Source organism: Lampetra planeri, unplaced genomic scaffold (genome assembly GCF_965212315.1).
Source record: "Lampetra planeri unplaced genomic scaffold, kcLamPlan1.2.h2 scaffold_128, whole genome shotgun sequence".
Classification (NCBI taxonomy): Eukaryota; Metazoa; Chordata; class Hyperoartia; order Petromyzontiformes; family Petromyzontidae; genus Lampetra; species Lampetra planeri.
The window spans coordinates 225483-247246 of NW_027613996.1; the positions used below are offsets into that span (position 1 = coordinate 225483).

The 21764-nt window shown below is 48.0% G+C and overlaps 2 long non-coding RNA genes across 2 annotated transcripts; both read left to right on the top strand.

Annotated features, from left to right (window-relative positions):
- The first annotated feature begins 5205 nt into the window (after positions 1-5205).
- Positions 5206-8369, top strand: LOC144739057 (uncharacterized). Its single transcript, XR_013589342.1, has 2 exons — positions 5206-5328; positions 8056-8369. It is a non-coding gene; the product is annotated as an uncharacterized LOC144739057 (long non-coding RNA).
- Positions 8370-17665: 9296 nt separating this feature from the next.
- LOC144739059 (uncharacterized) lies at positions 17666-19592 on the top strand. The gene is made up of 2 exons (XR_013589344.1): positions 17666-18652; positions 18832-19592. It is a non-coding gene; the product is annotated as an uncharacterized LOC144739059 (long non-coding RNA).
- The last annotated feature ends 2172 nt before the right edge of the window (positions 19593-21764 follow it).

Below are 21764 nucleotides of genomic sequence, written 5' to 3' on the forward strand. Positions count from 1 at the left end.
GTTATCGAGCATGGCGGCTGCGGCGTACAGCAGCTCGGCCAGCTTCGCGTGCGCCTGCCTCAGCCCCTCCGTCGACGGCTCCCCTTCCTCCAGCTGCTGTGGCGTGGATGCACCCAGCCCCGGCTGCTCGATGGCATCTTCAGCCGTCTCGGGCTCTCCAACTGCAGCGGTGTCCTCCGCCCCTGGTACTCCGACTCGAGTCGTCCGGCGTGTATCCATGTTCGTACTTTGTTTCACTTCTGACGCCAGATGTAGTAACGCTTACGACTCGTTGACACCGGAGTTGGAGGCACACTTGTTTATTTGAATACCAACTTTGTGACATACACAATTGAGGGGGTATCGGCCCCCTCACCCGTCTATCTGAGGACACACCTCTAGGCTAACCTTAGCCTGCCTCTGAGTCCTCCACTAATGGGCTAGGGGAGGCTATCTTGGCCCGACACTGATCAGTCGGGCCCGGTACCCAGAGTCCAGACCAGCACTGGCTCTGGCTCTGGTACCACGCCACTGGCTCGAGCCTGCGCGGTCCTGATAAGGACGGCGTACCAGGGGGAGTCCAGGGCTCTATCTCAGACGTCTTCCGCCTCCTCTTCTTTAGCTAAACATCACTCCCGAGCCCCCCGATACATTCCCCTTTTATACACCCCCCTCCCTGAGGGGTGGGGCCCCGGGGGATCGTAACGTCCGAAGCGCGGACGTCGTAGAGGGCACCTGCCCGTGCACTGACGTAGCCCCGCCCACTGTGCTTGTTTACCATAGGCTGCCATGCATAACGGGCTCTCTGTAACAGCCCTACACGGTGATGAGACGTTAACTACCTTGCATAGTATACAGGAGGTCATGGAATTGATCCCGACCCTGCCGCCTGTATATTTCGAGTTTGCATCTTCTCCCTGTGGTCACGTGGATTTTTCTCCGGGTCCTCGGGGTTTTACCTCTGCATTGAGAATAAACTTGCATTCAGAGGATTTGGCTGCAATAAACGTATATGTGATAAGCCACTTTGTTTACCTGTCATTTGTAACAAGGTCGCTTTTGAAAAATATCTATATGGTCTGTGGGCCTTAGCTGGTACAATGAAAAATAGTTCAGTTTTCGTTTATTGGGTGGGTGAGTGGTTGGTGGGTGATTTATTGAGTGCGTGGGTGGTTGGGTGGGTGAGTCGGTAAGTGGCTGGGTGAGCGGGCGGATGAGTGTGTGAGTTAGAGGGTGGGTGGGTGGATGGGTGGGTGTGTGAGTGGGGGAGTGAATAGGTGAGTGGGTGGGTGAGTGGAGTCTAGAGTGAGTGAGTGAGTGGGTTGGTGGGTGGGTCGTTGAGTTAATAAGTGGGTGTGTAGGTGGGTGCACAGGTATGTTCTTGAGTGGCTGTGTGTGTGCATGAGCAAGTGAGTTAGCGGTTGAGTGGGTGGCAGGGTGAGTGGGTGAGTGAGTGTGTGGGTGGCTTTCATAGTTTAGTGGTTGGGTGAGTCAGATAATGAGGCGCCACAGTGGCGAGATGCAAACTCCCTCGCGAAAGCCGACGTGTTAAACTGGTATATTGGAATTCGTAGGTTTGACCCCAACCCTGATGTCTGTATATATGGAGTTTGCATCTTCTCTCGTTGTCACATCGATTTTCCTCTGATTCCTTCGGGTTTGTTTAACACGTAGACTTTCGCGACCAATATCATCCATAATAGAGGTTTCTTTTTTGGGTTAGATCGCATAAATATATAAATGTGTCGTTAAAACCCACCACCACCCGACACAGCCAACTAGTAAGGGTTGTCAGAACATGCCAATTTGTAACTAGTACAGCTCACGGTGTGTTGGAGAGTCAAGCCACAACATTTACAATCTGAGTACAACGTTTCGCCAGTAATTACAACTACCTTCATCAGGCGACAGCCAGATTTGTGGAGACATTCACCTGTTTCGTTCCTTATGTAGATGCGTAGATGTGGTGCCTGTTTTTATCATTTGCCTGTTATCATTCGCCTGTTATCAAGTTAAAAGTAGAAATAGTTATTATTGTTGTAATCACGTTATAAGTATAAATAATTGTTATTTCGTTAAAAGTAGAATTAATTATTGTTATCAAGTTCTAAGTGGATATAATAATTACTGTTCTCATTCGCCTGTGGTTGTCATTTGCCTGTTGTTATTTTTCCCCTATTGTTATCAAGTTAGAAGTAGAAAGTTATTATTGTTGTTATCATTCGCCTGGTGTTGGTAGTGCACGTCTCTAATCCAGCACTGTGGAAGGTAGCGAGGGCTGGTGAATCACCGCACAATGATGTTGGCAAATCACCTTCCCGTGGGCGTCGAGGTGCCATAACCTGACTCGCCAGGAGAAGACAGTAGAGCAAGTGGACTAATCGCCATCTTCACCTGTACAGGGATAGAGTGTTTCACCCTCACACACATGGGTTTTCTCCGGGTACTCCGATTTCCCCCACTGGTATAAACACTCGTCATTAATTAGCGCATAATGCCTCCATAGAGGACCGCAGAGCTTGGACAATTGTTGGAGCTGGCTCACAACGTGGCTTCCTTCCAGCACGGCTGTGGTTCCTCATGCCTCTGAGTCGTTCTTGTGCGCGCTATAAAACTTAATTATTACTATTATTCGCCAGGCGGTGGTGTTGCAAACCTGTAATCCAGCAGTGGAAGGCAGGAAGGGTGAGTGGATCACACAGTGAATGTTGTGAAACCCCCTTCCCGTGGGCATCGAGGTGCCTTCTCCTGGCTGGCCAGGAGAAGGCAGTACAGAAAGTGGGATAATCGCCATCTTTGCCTGTACGGTTTAAAGTGCTGCCCCTCGTATGCGTGGGTTTTCTCCACTTGACTGTGACTCAGTGTGGATCTCCTGGAGTAAGTCTATTTTATTATTATAAAGAATTAAAGGGGCTGTTTGATGACACGACTAGAGAGCTGGCTTGCACTGCAGGGAACTTAATATTCAACTTGGATTCCGCAACCCTCAATGGCCATTTTAAGTTAAATTTGTGCATGTAAGACTCGCACAAACAACCATACCCAGAAACCCATAGACTCCAACAGAGACTCATACATTACTACAGACACTCAGACTCACACAGCGACCCCATACTCACAGAGACCGATAGACATGCACAGAGATCCATAGCCTCACACAGAGATCCATACACTCTAAGGCCCAAAAACTCACACAGAAATCCATAGATTCGCACAGATGTCAATAGAATTTGAATTTGAATATTTATTTATACTGGATGAATCTGAGCTATAACGATGTTTTCACAGACGTCCAATCGGGTGGGTCAGAAAATAACAACAAAAATACAATACAAAAACATCACAGGAAAGGTAAACAAATTGTTTCGAAATATACAAATTAAACTGAACTCTTTTTATCTTACCATAGACTCATACAAACATGTTGGACTCGCACAGAGACCTTAACCACTAAACCTCGAACAATTAAAACCCTCTAAACCCCTAACTATCTAAATCCATAACCATCTAAACCGCTAACCCTCTCAACCCATTTACCCTTACAACCCTAATCTTTAAACCCCTCGCCCTCTAAAAGCTTAAACTCTAAACCACCAAAACACTAACCATCTCAACCCCTAACCCTCTAAATTCCTATACCCCTAACCCTCAACCCCTTTACCCTTAAAACCCTAACCCACCAAAACCCTCACTCTCTAAACCCCTTATTCTTTTAACCCTAACCGTCTAAGCCATTAAAAACCAAAACTTCTAAACCCTCTGAATCCCTAACCCTCTAAACCTTGAAACCCTAACCTTCTAAAACCCTAAATCCTTAACATTCTAAATACCAACCAATCTAAACCACTACCCTCTAAAGAACTAACCCTCGAGACCCCTAACCCTCTGAACTCATAACCTCCTAAATCCTCAACCTCTAAAACCCTAACCCTCAAACCCCTAACGTTCTAAAACCCTAAATCTGTAACCTAATCCGAACACATTTAAACCCCAACCCTCTAAAGAACGAACCCTCTAGACACCTAACCCTTAAAACACCTATGTCCCTAAAATGCTAACCCTCTAAACACATAATCCACTACACCCGGAACCCTCTAAACCCATAAAGGTTTTTTTTGTTAGATTATGTAAATATAAACGTGTCGTTAAACCAACCACCACCTGAAACAGCCAATTAGTAAAATTTGTCACATCAACAAAAAGTGCCATTTAGTGTTGGAGACTAACGAAAAAAAACTTTATTATGGACAATATTAGTTGTGAAAGTCTACGTGTTAAACCCTCAACTCTCAAACCACTAAACCCCTAACACTGTAAATCACTAACCCTTGAAACCCCGATACCTCTAAACCCCTAAACACATACCCTTATAACCTCAACTACTAACCATCTAAACCATTCAACATCCAACAATCGAAACACAAAAACCTCTAAACACGTAACTCTCTAAACCCCTAACCCTCTAAAACCCATAAACCTCTAGAAACGTAACTCTCTAAACCCTCTAAACTCAAAACGTTCTAAACTCTAACCCTCTAAACACCAAATCCTCTGAAGGACTTTCCCCTTAAGACCCCAACCGTCTAAACACCTCACCCTATAAAACCGCAACCCATAAACCCCCAACACTCTTAACTGCCTAAACCCTTAACCTTATAAACCCCAAACCGTCTAAACCCCTCAACCTGTAAAACCGTAACCCACTAAACCCCTCACCTTATAAACCTCTAATCCCCTAAATATCAAAACCTCTAAACCCATAACCTTCTCAAACTCTTCTGTGAACAGGTGTCTTTTATACAGGTAACAAGCCAAGATTAGGAGCACTCCCTTTAAGAGTGTGCTCCTAATCTCAGCTCGTTACCTGTATAAAAGACACCTGGGAGCCAGAAATCTTTCTGATTGAGAGGGGGTCAAATACTTATTTCCCTCATTAAAATGCAAATCAAGTTATAACATTTTTGACGTGCGTTTTTCTGGATTTTGTTGTTATTCTGTCTTTCACTGTTCAAATAAACCTACCATTAAAATTATAGACTGATCATTTCTTTGTCAGTGGGAAAACGTACAAAATCAGCAGGGGATCAAATACTTTTTTCCCTCGCTGTATATAAATTGCATTGGCATATGTGGTCATTGACACGGTAAAACTAGTCAAGATGGTGTGGTGGTGTTGCAGTGTCAAGAAAAGTGCTTCATGGTGTCTTAAACTCTCTTCTCATTTGACAGCAATTGGAGAGTACAGCCATGTCTTTAGCTGCATGCAGTGAGGCATGGGGCGTCTGCGAGAATGCCGGCAATTCACGGAGCAAGACCAGAGGTCGAGCCATGCTGCCCACGTCTAGAGAGGTATTTGTGTGCTTGAATAATAATAGTGAAAATTATTGTACAGGCAGACCTCGCTTAGCGCTCAAAATGTGTATGCTGGAGAAGTGGCCACTAATCAAATCGACGCATAAAGGAGTTCATTAGACAATTGTATATATGGGGATGCATTCCCAACAGCTTTAATTCTTACATGTGTAATGCGAGCGTAGGCTGGGGCTTCGCCGCCCCAGCCCCTAAGCCATCTAGGCGACACGAGCCATCGGGTAAAGGGTTCAAGGGTGGAGCCCGCGGGTGCTAGGGGGTGGTATTATCTGGAAAGTTCTTAAGGGGTGTGGTGAAGGGCAGAGTCTGGGTGAGGAGGTGGGAAGGGGATATAATGGAGAGCCGGAAGGGGCTCGAGGTCAGTTGGTGAGAGCTGGAAGCTGGACCACGTCGCGGGTCTCCGTGAGCTATCGGCCACGTGGCGACGCGGAGACGGCTCCCAGCGCGCCGTCTGCCAGCGGTGCGCGGGAGCGGGGAAGCGGGACGCCAGCTCACGCGACGCGCCGAGAGCGAGAGAATGGCGTGAGAGCGGGACGCCAGCTCACACGACGCGCCGCGGAACGTCCGAGAGAGCGGAACGCGAGCTGTCCATATAACGAAGAAATAAACAGACGGAGACACAGTCGCTTCTTCTTGGTTCTTTCGGTAAAGTCACGTAGAAGGGAAATAATAAAATAATAAAAATAAAACATAATAAAATACAATTTTCACGACGTTTCGGCCACAACGCAAGCAGCCGTCCTCAGGTGAAGAACAGGTCTGTCGGAAAGACAGCGTCTGAATGAACACAGTCGCTTGTCGTCGACCTGTATTATTGCACATGTATGAGCAATATATGAGGGCTTCATTGAGGTATTGGTAACAGCACTAATAATACAGATGCTAAAACTTCTTTTGAATAAGTAATATTTTAAAATACTTTTTTTTAAACACGCTTTAATGAAATGTACCGTATGAGTAATGGCAGAACTCCACAACTCCAGGAAGTGGCCCCGAGGCTTGCCATAATGTAAGGGACCGTGGTCAATTACAGCCTACGTAAGTTGAGCGTTGACAATTAGACCCAAGCCGAAACATAACATATAAAAAAGATTGTTTCAAAATATATTTTTTTATTTTTTTTGATAAAATATAGTATTGTCATTGATACGGCTATTTTAATACACACAATGGACTGGAAGGACAAGATTAAAGGGCTCGTATAATGCACATGCATAATGTACGTTGACTCATTAATCGCCCCCCCTCCACTTTGCGCAAGAGCGTGAAGTGTGGTCACCACATCTACGCCTCTATATAAGGAACAAAACAGGTGGACTTCTCCACAAATCTGTCTGTCGCCTGATGAAGCTAGTTGTAATACTGGCAAAACATCGTACTCAGATTGTAAATGTTGTGGCTTGGCTCTCCAACACACCAGTGTGCTGTACTAGTGACAAATTGGCATGTTCTGTTTACATTACAACCCTTACTAGTTGGCTGTGTCGGGTGGTGGTGGATTTTAACGACACATATATTTACACGATCTAACAAAACAAACCTCTTATGGATGATATTCGTCGTGAAAGCCTACGTGTTAAACGGGATATTCGATGTCCCCTGTGAAGCCGATGGCGTTTATTTTACGGCTCGTACATCTTAGTATTAACCAGGACGGCCTGTCGGAATAGAACCGCAAACCTCTGCAACAAGTGGCAAATGCACTACCGCTGAGCCACGTCAATTATTTTATTCATAAACTTAGGTTTCCACGGCCAGCGTTATGATGCATAGTTGATTTGTGGGCTTAATTGAGGAGTGTGTATGTTCTCCACCTGCTGTACATGGACGACTCGTAGACTGAACTCTTAGTAAGGGCTTGCGCCAGTTTATTAACACAGAGGTAACAAAACACACCAGAGGTAGGTGTCCCTACACTCAGTCCTTGACGCGGACGTCAGGCTCTATCTATTCCTAGCCTGGGCTATCTCTTGGCCTCTCACTCGAGTTGGGATGGGGGCTTATCCAACACCACCCGACCGAGGAGAGCAGCACCCCACGTAATCTTAACCGGCTCTTGCAGACTTCTCTGAGCCCTACCCCTGGCTGTATCTTCGGCTCTCCTTACTCGTAGAACCCGGACGGGGGATCAGCCAACACCGTCCGGTCACGAGCAGGAGAGACCTTCTTAAGACGCTCACCATCCCGGGCTCCCACAACGACCCCGCTTTCGCCACGGGGTCCCCCTTAAGTATTTCCCGTGACATGACGTCATTGCGCCTCACAGCGCTCATGATGTCATGTCGTCATACTACTCTTCACATGTGTAGTGAGTGACATTGGGGATGTCACTGTATGGTGCCGGACAGCATCGTGTGTGTTGCAGAGTGATGCCGGCTCTAGCAGAGCACGGCGTGCGATGCACTGTGTTGCCTCTGAAGAAGAACTTCTGCAACTCAGTTGGACTCACTACACATGGATTTCCTCCCAGAAAATAAAAAACCCCTTCCAATTGAACATGTATTGCTCATCTATCCCAATGCTGGAAATTACTTGCAAAATTACTGAATTCGGATGACACATGCAATCATCATCCCCTCCTGCTGCCAAAAAAATGGCTTGACCCTCGTTAAAAATATTCTTGAGACTTAGGATTTTCTGGGTCAGGAAGTGTAACAATAATAAAAATGTCATTGTCCCTAACTCTTGTTTCTGTCCTCCTGACAGGTGGAGGTGAATGTGAGTGTGCGCCACATGTACCTGTACAGCCGCGAGGTGCGTGGGGTGGTGGCACGTCTCCGCGCCGAGTGTGGGTCACTGTCCGTGCACGCAGTTGCCTTGGCCCACACTCAAGGTGATCTGAACAAGGCCTTGGGACACGTTCGTAATGAGAAACAGGCAAATGTGCAAGCTTCTAGCATGCGATCGCGACGACCTACACGTGAGGTGGTAAGTCTTGAATAATAATAATTTAGTTGACAGTAATACCCCGGTTTATGTCGGGGATGCTTTCCTTAAATGTGCGACAACGAATACCGAAACGACGTAAATCAACGCAATTTTGCCACGAGGACTAAACAATGCTGAAGCCGTGTTAATGCGTGCATCTTCATCCTAGACGTATCCGCAACATTACATTCAATTACTAAAAATACTACACTCAATACTAGTTTCGGCAGTAAACGTTAAAACATTATTAGCAGTACATTATGAAAATAAAATCACTAAAATATCATGCGTAATTACTATATTGTACTCCACAGTACAGAACATTTCTTTATGCGCGATGCAAAGTAGTTTGTGTACAGGGTTAGGTGGAGGTGAAGGTTGAGAGGCGACGGTTACGAGAAATTGAATGGCAGTGAATCTTGCACGAAATTATGTCATAAAACACTTCACTGCATTTCACTGTAGCACTGTATATAACTGACCTTCAATTTGTTCTAATTCACTGCTCTGATACTTTATTATTTTCTGCTTTCGGTCGCTGGGGTGCAAATAAATTGGATTGCAATACAATATCTGGAAAATCACCGAGAAATGTCTATTTAACCAAAATGTAGAAGCATAAATTAGACTTATCTTAGGAAAAAATATAGACCCCAAATCCAATTTGTTGCCGCGTAGAATTATTTATTAGATTCATTTTAAATAAAGAAACGTGAAACTTAAAGCGAATTTGCAACAAATAATAATTCTGCTCTACCTTAATGACGGGGGTGCGGCATGTGGAGTGACGTCACGCGCGAGACACAAACTCCCTCATTAATAATCATGAGCGGATGATGTCACTGATGTGGACCACGCCACCCACCCCCTCATTAATAATCAAGAGTGGATGATGTCATTCCACATGGAGTTCCCCCCCCTGATCAATAATCATGAGCGGATTCCGTCACTCCACATGGAGCTCCCCCCCTTCATTAATAATCATGGAATGATGACGTCACTCATGTGGACCCTGGCCCCACCCCCTCATTAATAATCATGAGCGGGTCTTTATTTTCGATTGAATATTTCAGATTAACTGCAATACACCCGTCCTTGGACGGGCTATAGGCTACTTTTATAATAATTTAGAAGCAAAAATTAGACTTACCTTTTGTTTCAAGTGCTGAAGAAATAAATAAAGACACCAAGTACACTTTGTTGCTGCGTAGAAATATTGATTTGATTACATTTCAATAAAGAAACGTCAAATTTAAAGTTAATTTGCGTAAAACAAATTATTTCCAATCAACCTGCGGGAATGTAAAAATCCACCCGCTCATGATTATGAATGAGGGGGGGGGTGTCTCTTTTGCAGTGACGTCACGTACGGATTTAGCACTGCTCCGTATATTTATTTTTTACTTTCTGTAAAGAAACGTCATATTTGAAGCAACTTTGCGAAAAAACTATCTTTCTACTCGGCCTTCCGCGTGAGTGTAAAAATCCACCCGCTCATGAATATTTTATTATTAATGACGGGGGAGGGGGTATGTGGAGTGACGTCACGTGCATTACACACATTTCTGGGCTATTATAGTAGTAATGCCATCAGCGGGAATTGTAACGTCCACTGTGAAGCGTCACTTTCATGTAAATTGCATCATCAGAATCGCTGATTTAGATCTCTGTGTCGCGAGAAGAAAGCTCAAAGTGGTCCATGGGCGACCGGGATTTTGCATCGGTGGCCATTGGACTTTGGAACTCTCTGTCAAAGTTGGTCAGGGAGTCTAGTTCAGTTTGGGCCTTCAGGTCCCCCCTAAAAATATTTATCTTTTAAGGAAGCATCTCGAATTTTAACTTAGCCACTTCTTACCCCCCCCCCATTGTAAGGCACCTTGATGTTTTATGCATGGGGTCAGTAAAAGAGAAGAAGCAGAAAGAGAAGTGTTGTGAGCTGCGGTCCTGAGTGAATGTGTGTACAGGTGAGCGTGTAGCTCGGTGAGTGAGCGTGTGGGTGATTTGCCACAGTGTAATGGTTAGCACACTGGATTTGCGATGATCCTAAGGTCACCAGTTTGTTTCTATGGCAGTTGAAACAACGGTGCAAGTCTCTCGAATTCCCCCCCCCCTCCACTTGTGTAAGAACTCATCATTCATTCGTCGAAAATGTAAAAAAACAATTCAGGACCTGACTGTGACTCAGTGTGGATCTCCTGGAGTAAGTCTATTTTATTATTATAAAGAGTTAAAGGGGCTGTTTGATGACACGACTAGAGAGCTGGCTTGCACTGCAGGGAACTTGATATTCAACTTGGATTCCGCAACCCTCAATGGCCTTTTTAAGTAAAATTTGTGCATGTAAGACTCGCACAAACAACCATACCCAGAAACCCATAGACTCCAACAGAGACTCATACATTACTACAGACACTCAGACTCACACAGCGACCCCATACTCACAGAGACCGATAGACATGCACAGAAACCCATAGCCTCACACAGAGATCCATACACTCAAAGGCCCAAAAACTCACAGAAATCCATAGATTCGCACAGATGTCAATAGAATTTTAATTTGAATATTTATTTATACTGGATGAATCTGATGAGCTATAACGATGTTTTCACAGACGTCCAATCGGGTGGGTCAGAAAATAACAACAAAAATACAATACAAAAACATCACAGGAAAGGTAAACAAATTGTTTCGAAATATACAAATTGAACTGAACTCTTTTTATCTTACCATAGACTCATACAAACATGTTGGACTCGCACAGAGACCTTAACCACTAAACCTCGAACAATTAAAACCCTCTAAACCCCTATCTAAATCCATAACCATCTAAACCGCTAACCCTCTCAACCCATTTACCCTTACAACCCTAATCTTTAAACCCCTCGCCCTCTAAAAGCTTAAACTCTAAACCACCAAAACACTAACCATCTCAACCCCTAACCCTCTAAATTCCTATACCCCTAACCCTCAACCCCTTTACCCTTAAAACCCTAACCCACCAAAACCCTCACTCTCTAAACCCCTTATTCTTTTAACCCTAACCGTCTAAGCCATTAAAAACCAAAACTTCTAAACCCTCTGAATCCCTAACCCTCTAAACCTTGAAACCCTAACCTTCTAAAACCCTAAATCCTTAACATTCTAAATACCAACCAATCTAAACCACTACCCTCTAAAGAACTAACCCTCTAGACCCCTAACCCTCTGAACTCCTAACCTCCTAAATCCTCAACCTCTAAAACCCTAACCCTCAAACCTCTAACGTTCTAAAACCCTAAATCTGTAACCTAATCCCAACACATTTAAACCCCAACCCTCTAAAGAACGAACCCTCTAGACACCTAACCCTTAAAACACCTATGCCCCTAAAATGCTAACCCTCTAAACACATAATCCACTACACCCGGAACCCTCTAAACCCATAAAGGTTTTTTTTGTTAGATTATGTAAATATAAACGTGTCGTTAAACCAACCACCACCTGAAACAGCCAATTAGTAAAATTTGTCACATCAACAAAAAGTGCCATTTAGTGTTAGAGACTAAACCAAAAAAAACCTTTATTATGGACAATATTAGTTGTGAAAGTCTACGTGTTAAACCCTCAACTCTCAAACCACTAAACCCCTAACACTGTAAATCACTAACCCTTGAAACCCCGATACCTCTAAACCCCTAAACACATACCCTTATAACCTCAACTACTAACCATCTAAACCATTCAACATCCAACAATCGAAACACAAAAACCTCTAAACACATAACTCTCTAAACCCCTAACCCTCTAAAACCCATAAACCTCTGAACACGTAACTCTCTAAACCCTCTAAACTCAAAACGTTCTAAACTCTAACCCTCTAAACACCAAATCTTCTGAAGGACTTTCCCCTTAAGACCCCAACCGTCTAAACACCTCACCCTATAAAACCGCAACCCATAAACCCCCAACACTCTTAACTGCCTAAACCAGGGGTCTGCAACCTTTAAGACATAAAGAGCCACTTGGACCCGTTTCCGAAGGAAAAAATAAACTGGGAGCCGCAAAACCATTGCAACATTTAAAACAAATATAACACTGCATATATTGTTTCTTACCTTATTGCTATATACAGGATCGTGCAGTCAGCTGTCAATCTGAATAAAAAAAGGACTTTTTCACTTAACAATGTAAAATATATTTTTGCAAATTAATAGCTAAATTACCTGGTTAATGGGATTTTTGCTCCTGAACCTCAGTGCACAGTGTCTGCACATCAGGGCTGTAAGACGTCGCCTTAATTTTCACACAGGCTTGCAAGCTGTCATCTGTGAGGCGTGATCGATGTTTGTTTTTAATATAGTTCATGTTGGAGAAGACCTGCTCACATACATATGTGGAGCCGAAGATCGACAGGACTCCAAATGCATACTTTTTCATATTTATATAAGTGTTGGGGATGGCATTCCATGTTTCGAATACAAGTTTGTCCTGTTTGGGAAGGTTTTCAATATCACTCCATTTATGATTCTGAGCCAGAATGGCCTTCTGACGGGCAACATCCTCAAGAGTAGCGGTCAAGCATTTGAACTTGGACACCCATATATCTTTGTCGGCTATATCGGCCAGTTCCATCTCAAGATCAGGTTGACTTACACCTGCAAATGCAGTCATATTCAATAGGGATGGATCGATCGCCAGGGGAGTGACAGGGAAGGATAATGTCGTTTTTTCCTCTCTGAACTCACAGAATCGTTTCCCAAACGAACTTTGCATTGTGGTGATTGCAGACTTGAAATATTCCAAATTTATCGTATCATGACTTTGTTTGAACTCTCTCAAAGAGGGAAAGTGAGACAGTGTACCTCTCTGTAAATCTTTGACAAACACTGTCAACTTGCGCTCGAATGCCAAAACCTCCTCCAGCATGTGCAGGGATGTGCCTCCTTTCCCCTGAAGGGTTGTATTTAGCGTGTTTAGATGTGCTGTCATGTCTACCATAAAATGTAATTTTTCCAGCCACTCTGGCTGTTCCAGCTCAGCAAAGGTGAGCTCTTTGCTGCCCAGGAAGGTTTTTACTTCTTCCAAACATGTGACAAAGCAACGGCAACGTTATTGCCTGTCACCGGGCGGGCAGTGTGGAGCGGAGCGGCGACCTGTCAGCAGTGGCAACGCCAGAGCAGGTGTCACAGTGCGCCTCCTCCCCTCGCTAGCATCCGCCCCGGAGCCGCGGTCAAGGTTCAAAAGAGCCGCATGCGGCTCCGGAGCCGCAGGTTGCCGACCCCTGGCCTAAACCCTTAACCTTATAAACCCCAAACCGTCTAAACCCCTCAACCTGTAAAACCGTAACCCTCTAAACCCCTCACCTTATAAACCCCTAATCCCCTAAACATCAAAACCTCTAAACCCATAACCTTCTAAAACTCTTCTGTGAACAGGTGTCTTTTATACAGGTAACAAGCCGAGATTAGGAGCACTCCCTTTAAGAGTGTGCTCCTAATCTCAGCTCGTTACCTGTATAAAAGACACCTGGGAGCCAGAAATCTTTCTGATTGAGAGGGGGTCAAATACTTATTTCCCTCATTAAAATGCAAATCAAGTTATAACATTTTTGACGTGCGTTTTTCTGGATTTTGTTGTCATTCTGTATTTCACTGTTCAAATAAACCTACCATTAAAATTATAGACTGATAATTTCTTTGTCAGTGGGCAAACGTATAAAATCAGCAGGGGATCAAATACTTTTTTCCCTCACTGTAAACCCAAAACCCTATAAACTCCTAACCCTCTAAACCCCTTTACCCTCTAAACTCCTTTACCCTTAAACCCCTTTACCCTGAAAACCCTAACCCTCTAAACCCTATACCCCAAATAGCCTAATCCTCTAAACACCTAACCCTCTAAACCCCAACCCTCTAAACCCCTAACTCTCGAATCTCCTCAACCCCTAAACCCTATAACCCTCGAAATCCCTAAACCTCTAAACCCCTTATCCCTGAAATAACCCAAAACCTCTAAACCCTTAACTTTATAAATCCCTAACCCTCTAAACCCCTAACCCTTTGTGTGGAATGTGGTGGGGGTGGGATCATGGGGTGGTTGGGTGCATTGTGTATGTGGTGTGCGTTGGGTGGTGGGTATCACAGGGGGGTGAATGGGTGCAGGGTGTGTGTGGTGGTCATGGTTCACAACGATCCGTGACCACCACCACCACCTCTACTGTGTGGTAGACCGGCCACCACACAGCAGCACGCGTCGGAGGAGTAAACGGATGGTTCCCCCTATGCGGGCCAGACTCCCTCGCTTCCTCTTCTCCTCCTGCATCACCATCACCTGATCCTCTTTCCTTGTCATCTCCTTCTCCACCATCTTCTCCACCAATGTCTCCTCCACCTGCACCACCATCTCCTCCTCCTGCTCCTTCGTCCATACCTCCTCTGTCTCCCCCCTCATCTCTTCTTCCTGCACCACCAGCTCCTCCACCAGGGTCTCCTCCTCCAGCACCACCAGCTCCTCCACCAGGGTCTCCTCCTCCTGCACCAACAGCTCCTCCACCAGGGTCTCCTCCTCCTGCACCAACAGCTCCTCCACCAGGGTCTCCTCCTCCTGCACCACCAGCTCCTCCACCAGGGTCTCCTCCTCCTGCACCAACAGCTCCTCCACCAGGGTCTCCTCCTCCTGCACCACCAGCTCCTCTACCAGGGTCTCCTCCTCCTGCACCAACAGCTCCTCCACCAGGGTCTCCTCCTCCTGCACCAACAGCTCCTCCACCAGGGTCTCCTCCTCCTGCACCAACAGCTCCTCCACCAGGGTCTCCTCCTCCTGCACCACCAGCTCCTCTACCAGGGTCTCCTCCTCCTGCACCAACAGCTCCTCCACCAGGGTCTCCTCCTCCTGCACCACCAGCTCCTCTACCAGGGTCTCCTCCTGCACCAACAGCTCCTCTACCAGGGTCTCCTCCTCCTGCACCAACAGCTCCTCCACCAGGGTCTCCTCCTCCTGCACCACCAGCTCCTCTACCAGGGTCTCCTCCTCCTGCACCAACAGCTCCTCCACCAGGGTCTCCTCCTCCTGCACCACCAGCTCCTCCACCAGGGTCTTCTCCTCCTGCACCACCAGCTCCTCCACCAGGGTCTCCTCCTCCTGCACCACCAGCTCCTCCACCGGAGTCTCCTCTTCCTCCACAACAACCGTCAGCCATTTAGAGGCCTGGGCGAGCGCGGAGGATGGGGGCAGCGCCGGCTCCGCTCTGTTAAGAGATGCGCACGACACCGTTCCAACTTCCTGCTACAGCAGAGATCGCACTCCCCCCCCCCCCCCCCACCATCGTGCGGAGATAGATTAACCAGGTTAATAACGATGCTGCAGTAACACAGCATACCTTTGCCCATCGTGGGTCTGGTTACAAAATGGGCATTAGTCTTGCGATATCACACTGGATGAAAGGCTACATGGCAAAGATATGGCTGCTTCATTATTTGTCCTCACCCAGAAACCAATTATAAAAATACATCCGTATATAACCGAATGTACACGTGGGGTTTGAACTGTACATGTGTTCGTTTGCAGGCGGCAGGGCTGGAACTCACAGAGGGACCTGGGTTTGATGCCCAAACTTGGGCCACTTTCTCCGTGTGGAATGTGGAGTGTGTTCTACCCCCCCCCCCCCCCGTTTTATCCTGCATTGGTTTCCAAAATCAGAATAAATTATTTAGACTGGATGAAGAGGAATCCGATAAGCTATGAAGCTCTTCTTTCACAGATATGCAGTCGAGGCACAGGGTCAGCAAGTTACAACAACAAACAAAAGAAAATGAGTGCAAAGTGTAAAAATGTAAGCAAGTCACAAAATAACTGAGCATATAAGCACAAAGTACGTAAAATCCTGCCAGTTTTTCAACACTAAATACAAATTTAGGGGTTGTTACGGGAAGAAAGGTGGACAAACACAAGGGTGATAATTGGTTCTTTACCCTTCTATCTGGCAACAAAACTGACACCTTTTTACAAGGAGTCATGTTTGCATAGACCGCAATACCTGCAGTCATAATACAAACAAAAGAACATAACTCTGATAATGTGCACTGTCCTTGAAGTTGATTGATCCACACCCGAGACAGCTTTCCTTAGAGCCTAGTCTCATATGGGTTGGACCAGATGACGCCAAAAGGCGCACAACTCAAAGACAATGCACCATCAGAGTATGAGAGCTCGGGGCAAGCATCTACACCAATTATCATATTTTTACTGGCAAATGAGGTTCCCATAGTGTAGATGCTTGCCCCGAGCTCTCATACTCTGATGGTGCATTGTCTTTGAGTTGTGCGCCTTTTGGCGTCATCTGGTCCAACCCATATGAGACTAGGCTCTAAGGAAAGCTGTCTTGGGTGTGGATCAATCAACTTTAAGGACAGTGCACATTATCAGAGTTATGTTCTTTTGTTTGTATTATGACTGCAGGTATTGCGGTCTATGCAAACATGACTCCTTGTAAAAAGGTGTCAGTTTTGTTGCCAGATAGAAGGGTAAAGAACCAATTATCATATTTTTACTGGCAAATGAGGTTCCCATAGTGTAAACACAAGGGTGTTTGGACCCACACACGGGTGTCTACATCCACATCCGCATCGGTTAACCCTGGGGGGGCATGGGGACGTTGTGATCCCCCATAGCCCCACCCCTCGGAGAGGATTCTTATAAAAGGCGGGGAGCCAGAGAGCTCGGGTCCAGTGTGTGAGATGCTTACCAGGGAAGACTGAAGACCGGCAGAATAGGCCCTGGAACACCCCTGGCTCGCTGTCCTTGTCAGGACCGAGCAGGGCAAGCCAGTGGCGCGGCCCCAAGAGCTCCAGGACCGCTGCTCTTGTAAGAGCACGGCCTGGTTAGCTGGGTGCCGGGATCCGTGCTTGACCAGGGCCGGATCAGATAGCCTCCCCTAGCACTCATAGCGGAGGACTGGGAATAGGAGAAGTCAGGGGATAGTGCTAGGGGTGTTTCCCATTGAGTACGGGTGAAGGGGCCGTTACCCCTTCAAGTAATGTTACCGCCTTTTGGTTAAATAAAATAGTGTGCCTCAACTACGTCGTCTGTCTCCCTGAGAACTCACTACACTTGTATAAGTGTAGTGTATCGTGTAGTGTATAGTGTAGTGTGTAGGTTAAACGTTGAGTTTTATAAGGGCACCACGGGGTGACCAGCCCCTCCCCACCCAGCCCCACCCCTCCCACCCCCCACCCAGCCCCACCCTCCCCACCCAGCCCCTCCCCTCCTCCCCCAGCCCCTCCCCACCCTCCCCTCCCTCAGCCCCTCCCCACCCTCCCATCTCCACCCAGCCCCACCCCTCCCACCCCCACCCTCCCCATATGCACGACAGACAAATAATCCCTGGTGGGCAGTGTGGAACCTGTTGTTCCTACCGGTATAACAGTGGGAAATATCTGAACCGGTCCTGGGCCTCCCCTTGATCGACTCAACCTCAAATGAGTACCTGATACAGTGGGTACACATCACCACGAGGGAGACAAATGCGTGGTGTTGGCTACCCACTCCCCTGTGTACTGTGCCCGTCCTCTGTAGGTCCTCACTAACACCACTTGCCTCAAAAATCTGTTCAGGCTATGAGGGGGATCTTTGTCTTTGTACAGTGGCATTGGCTACGTATAAACTGATACTTTGAACGGAGTTTATAATACAGCATGGCCTATGTGTAACGCATCATATACCGTGAACACAGCACCATGAAAGTGTGTGCTGTATAATACAGAGTATGTGTAAAGGAGCATAGCCTGTGCACGTACTGCAGCGTTACTTTGAACTGAAACGTGGCATGGCCGTTATGTGTAGAACAGCATTTCTTGTGTATATGTAGTGGGTTTCCACAGAGACTGGAGACGTTGCTTAGAGGCAACACGGTTTATTTAAATCTTATAACAGAAGCCCCTTTTACTCCCACTACTTGGGGAGGTATGGCCTCTGGGCTAACGTGCCCTATCACTGGGGCTACGGGCTCTGAGTCCTCCGACTAAGGGTGGCCTAGGGGAGGCTATGCTGACCCGACCCAGCCAAGGTGCGGGTCTCGACCACTGGTCCGTGCTCGGCCCTGGCCCGTAAAAGGACGTCGGGTCCCAGGGTCCCAGGGTCCCAGGGTTCTTGCCTAGCCGGTCTTCAGTCTTCGTCTTCAGAGCACTGCCTCGGGCCGTCCTGGGGTCCGTCTTTTATACCCACCTCGGGGACTCTCCACCCCCGGTACCGCCCCCTTTCTGGAACCTTCCAGGTGGCTCTGGAATAACCCCCCAACCCCTCACCTGGGGTCGGGGGGGGAACTCGGCCTCTCAACGGTCCCGGTTCTCTCTATAACTCAGGGTGGCACCCCCTGTCGACTCGTGCCCGCAACTACAGGTAAGCATACAGTGTGGTGTGTGCTTTGCATTTCCGATGCTACATATACAGCAGGAAATACTCTACATAGAGAGAGCATTGCATCTGTGTGTGTGTACTGCATGACACACGGTGTACGGTGTGTAATGCACAGTGATGGGCTGCTGCTGCTGCACCTGTTGACGTTGATGTCGGGGCAGGCAGAGTCCTCGCTCTGGGTCCCGGTGGCGTTGCTCCGGGGGAACGTGCAGAAGAAGGCGTTGGCCAGGAGGCAGGCGGCCTGCTCCTGAGACATCGTCAGCATCAAGCCGGTGTCCCGGCGGAGCAGCGGCAGGGGCTGGGGACACGTGCGGTGCGCAGGGCGCAGCGACGTCACACGCGGCAACGGGTGGCACGGGGTTGCAGAGGACCAACGGCGCAATGGTAACACCGAAGCAGAGCACTGAGCCTGCAGCACTGGGATGCTGGGGTCTGGATCAAGGAGTTCTGAAATGCACGTAAACCAGATGATTGTTGTACACGTGAGGTTAATGGTGCAGCCCTGCAATTACTTGCTCATGCAACTGCTGGTGAAAGAACCCCCACTAGAGGGAGGTCTAGAGTGCCGATCCGGTGGGTATGTTTTGGCCAACTTTTCCACACTGACCATTCGTCTTGAAAGAGGTGGGAGTACTCGCCATTTAGCCCACTGCACGCGACCCACCGATGGACTGTGGGTGGACAAAACAGGGAATTGTAAGAACCCTGGTCAATGTTTTCAAGGCCAGGCTGGGAGATCGAACCGCGACATTTGAAGTCAATCGTGACAACCATCCCACAGTCATGGCAGCAGCCCTTTTGCAGAAATAAAATAAAATATTGGAGAGGGCTTCACACAAGAAACAAGAAGATTTAGTGGTTTGTACGTGGCTCTCCAATGAGTACAGAGAGGGTACCACAAGTAGCGGTGCATACTCGGGCGCAAGGAAATAGAAACAGAGACAAAGAATGAGATAGATCGATGCAATAAAGAATTGGCAGTGGTGCACCAAGCACGACCCCTTGCTGAGCGCTGAAGCAGCAGCCCCCCCCCCCATCCCCGGACCCCACCCCCCACCCTCCCCCCACCCCCCACCCACCCCCACCCTCCCCCCACCCTCCCCCCACCCTCCCCCCACCCTCCACTTCTCACCCTGACGCCACAACCCGTGGGTAGGCGATGCCCTCTGGTGGACAAGGCGCGGTACAGGCGGCAGCACGAGACGCCAGCAGCGTTGCGCTGCCAGGGTTACTCACCCGAACACCTCCGTACACTTACACACACCTACAAACACCTCTATACACCTCTATACACTCACACACACCTACACACTTACAAAGACAAAGATCCCCGTATAGCCTTAACAGACTGTAGGGGCAAGTGCTGTTAGCGAGCACCTATGAACTACGCAGTCGAAATAGATGTTAAATAATGTGGGAGCCTGAGGACATCCCTGTCATACCCCAAGGTGTACAGGGGAAGGCTCTGATTCCCGGCCACGTAGTTTTACCCGGGCCCGCTCACCATCATGAAGGTCCTTAATGATCGTGAGCAGAGGGTCAGGGACTCCGAAAGCACGAAGAACAACCCAGAGCCCAGGCCTATTGATGGTATCATAGGCCTTGACCAGGTCAATAAAGCAGAGATAAAGGTCTTGTTGGAATTCCCTATACCTCTGCTGTAGCAGACGGACAGAAAATATGGCATCTGTACAGGACCGCCCTTTCCTGAAACCGCATTGGGGTTCTGCAAGCCTCTCCTCAGCGTGCCTCGCAAGGCGATGTTGAATAATCCTTGCCAGGACCTTTCCCGGCACACTTAGGAGTGAGATGCCTCTGTAGTTGTTACAGTCTGTGCGGTCCCCCTTCTTAAAGAGGGGGACCACCAGGGCATCCTTCCAATCCTGCGGTACCCGTCCAGCGGTCCAAACTGTTGTTATGATGTCATATAGGGCAGTCTGTGCACAAGCGCCACCCTCCCTCAGCATTTCGCTTGGGAGATCATCTCTGCCCGGTGCCTTTCCTGGTCTCAGACTCCGGATCGCCTTCAGTACTTCCTCAACAGATGGCACCTCAGCCAGCCACTCACAGGGGGTGACCTCCTCCAATATTTGAGGCTCCGCAGCCTCAGCAGGGTTATCCCCACTTTGTGCCATGATGTTTTCCTGGCTGAGAGATTTTCCCTCCCCCAGGACCTCACACACACCTATATACACTTACACACACACCTCTATAAACTTACACACACATACACACACCTCTACACACCTACATACACACCTCTATACACTTACACACACACACATACACACACCTATATACACTTACACAACAACAACCGCCATTCGCCACTAAGTGGCGATGACGTCACCACGACGCTTGTGCCAGGCCATGTGCACCCTGAGGCCACGTGAAGTGTCGAACGCCCGCTGGCAGGAGGTCACGGGGCAGACCCAGGTGCCACGGGTCGACTGACCGAGATGACCGAGATGACTGGCTGATGCACCACCTGTGCCCCCTACTGTGCCAACTTGCTGTGCTTTAGCCACCCGGCGCTCCGCTCGTTGTTGTGAGCGTCGCTCCTCCGCCCTCCGTTGTTGTCGGAGGGCGACTGCCTCCAACTGCCCAGTAGCGTCCTTCACGAGCCTCCTCCACTGAGGCCGATCTTGACACCGCTGGTACCAGTCATCGGCAAGTCCACTCAGCTCCACGTCCTCCTGTACCACATCACTCCATCTCTTCTCTAGCCCGTGCCGCGCCCGTTTAGCCCCCTCGATCCGGCCAAACAAAAGCTGTTTAGGCATGCGGTGGCTGGGCATGCGGGCTACATGACCCAGCCAACGCAGCCTTGCCTGCCGGAGGAGCTCACTGATGGGACTTTGCCCAGATCTTTCAAGGACTTGTGAGCTCCTCACACAATCCAGCCTGGTTAAACCCAGGATGGATCGTAGGCAGGCCAGCCTAAATGTTTCCAACCGGCGAAGATGCTCCACTAGGGGGGTCCACGTTTCGCAAGCGTAGAGAAGGGAGGGAATGACCGTGGCCGAGAAGACCTGAAGCTTCGTGCGGAGCGACAGACCAGGTAGCTTCCACACAGCGTTACGCAACCGATGAA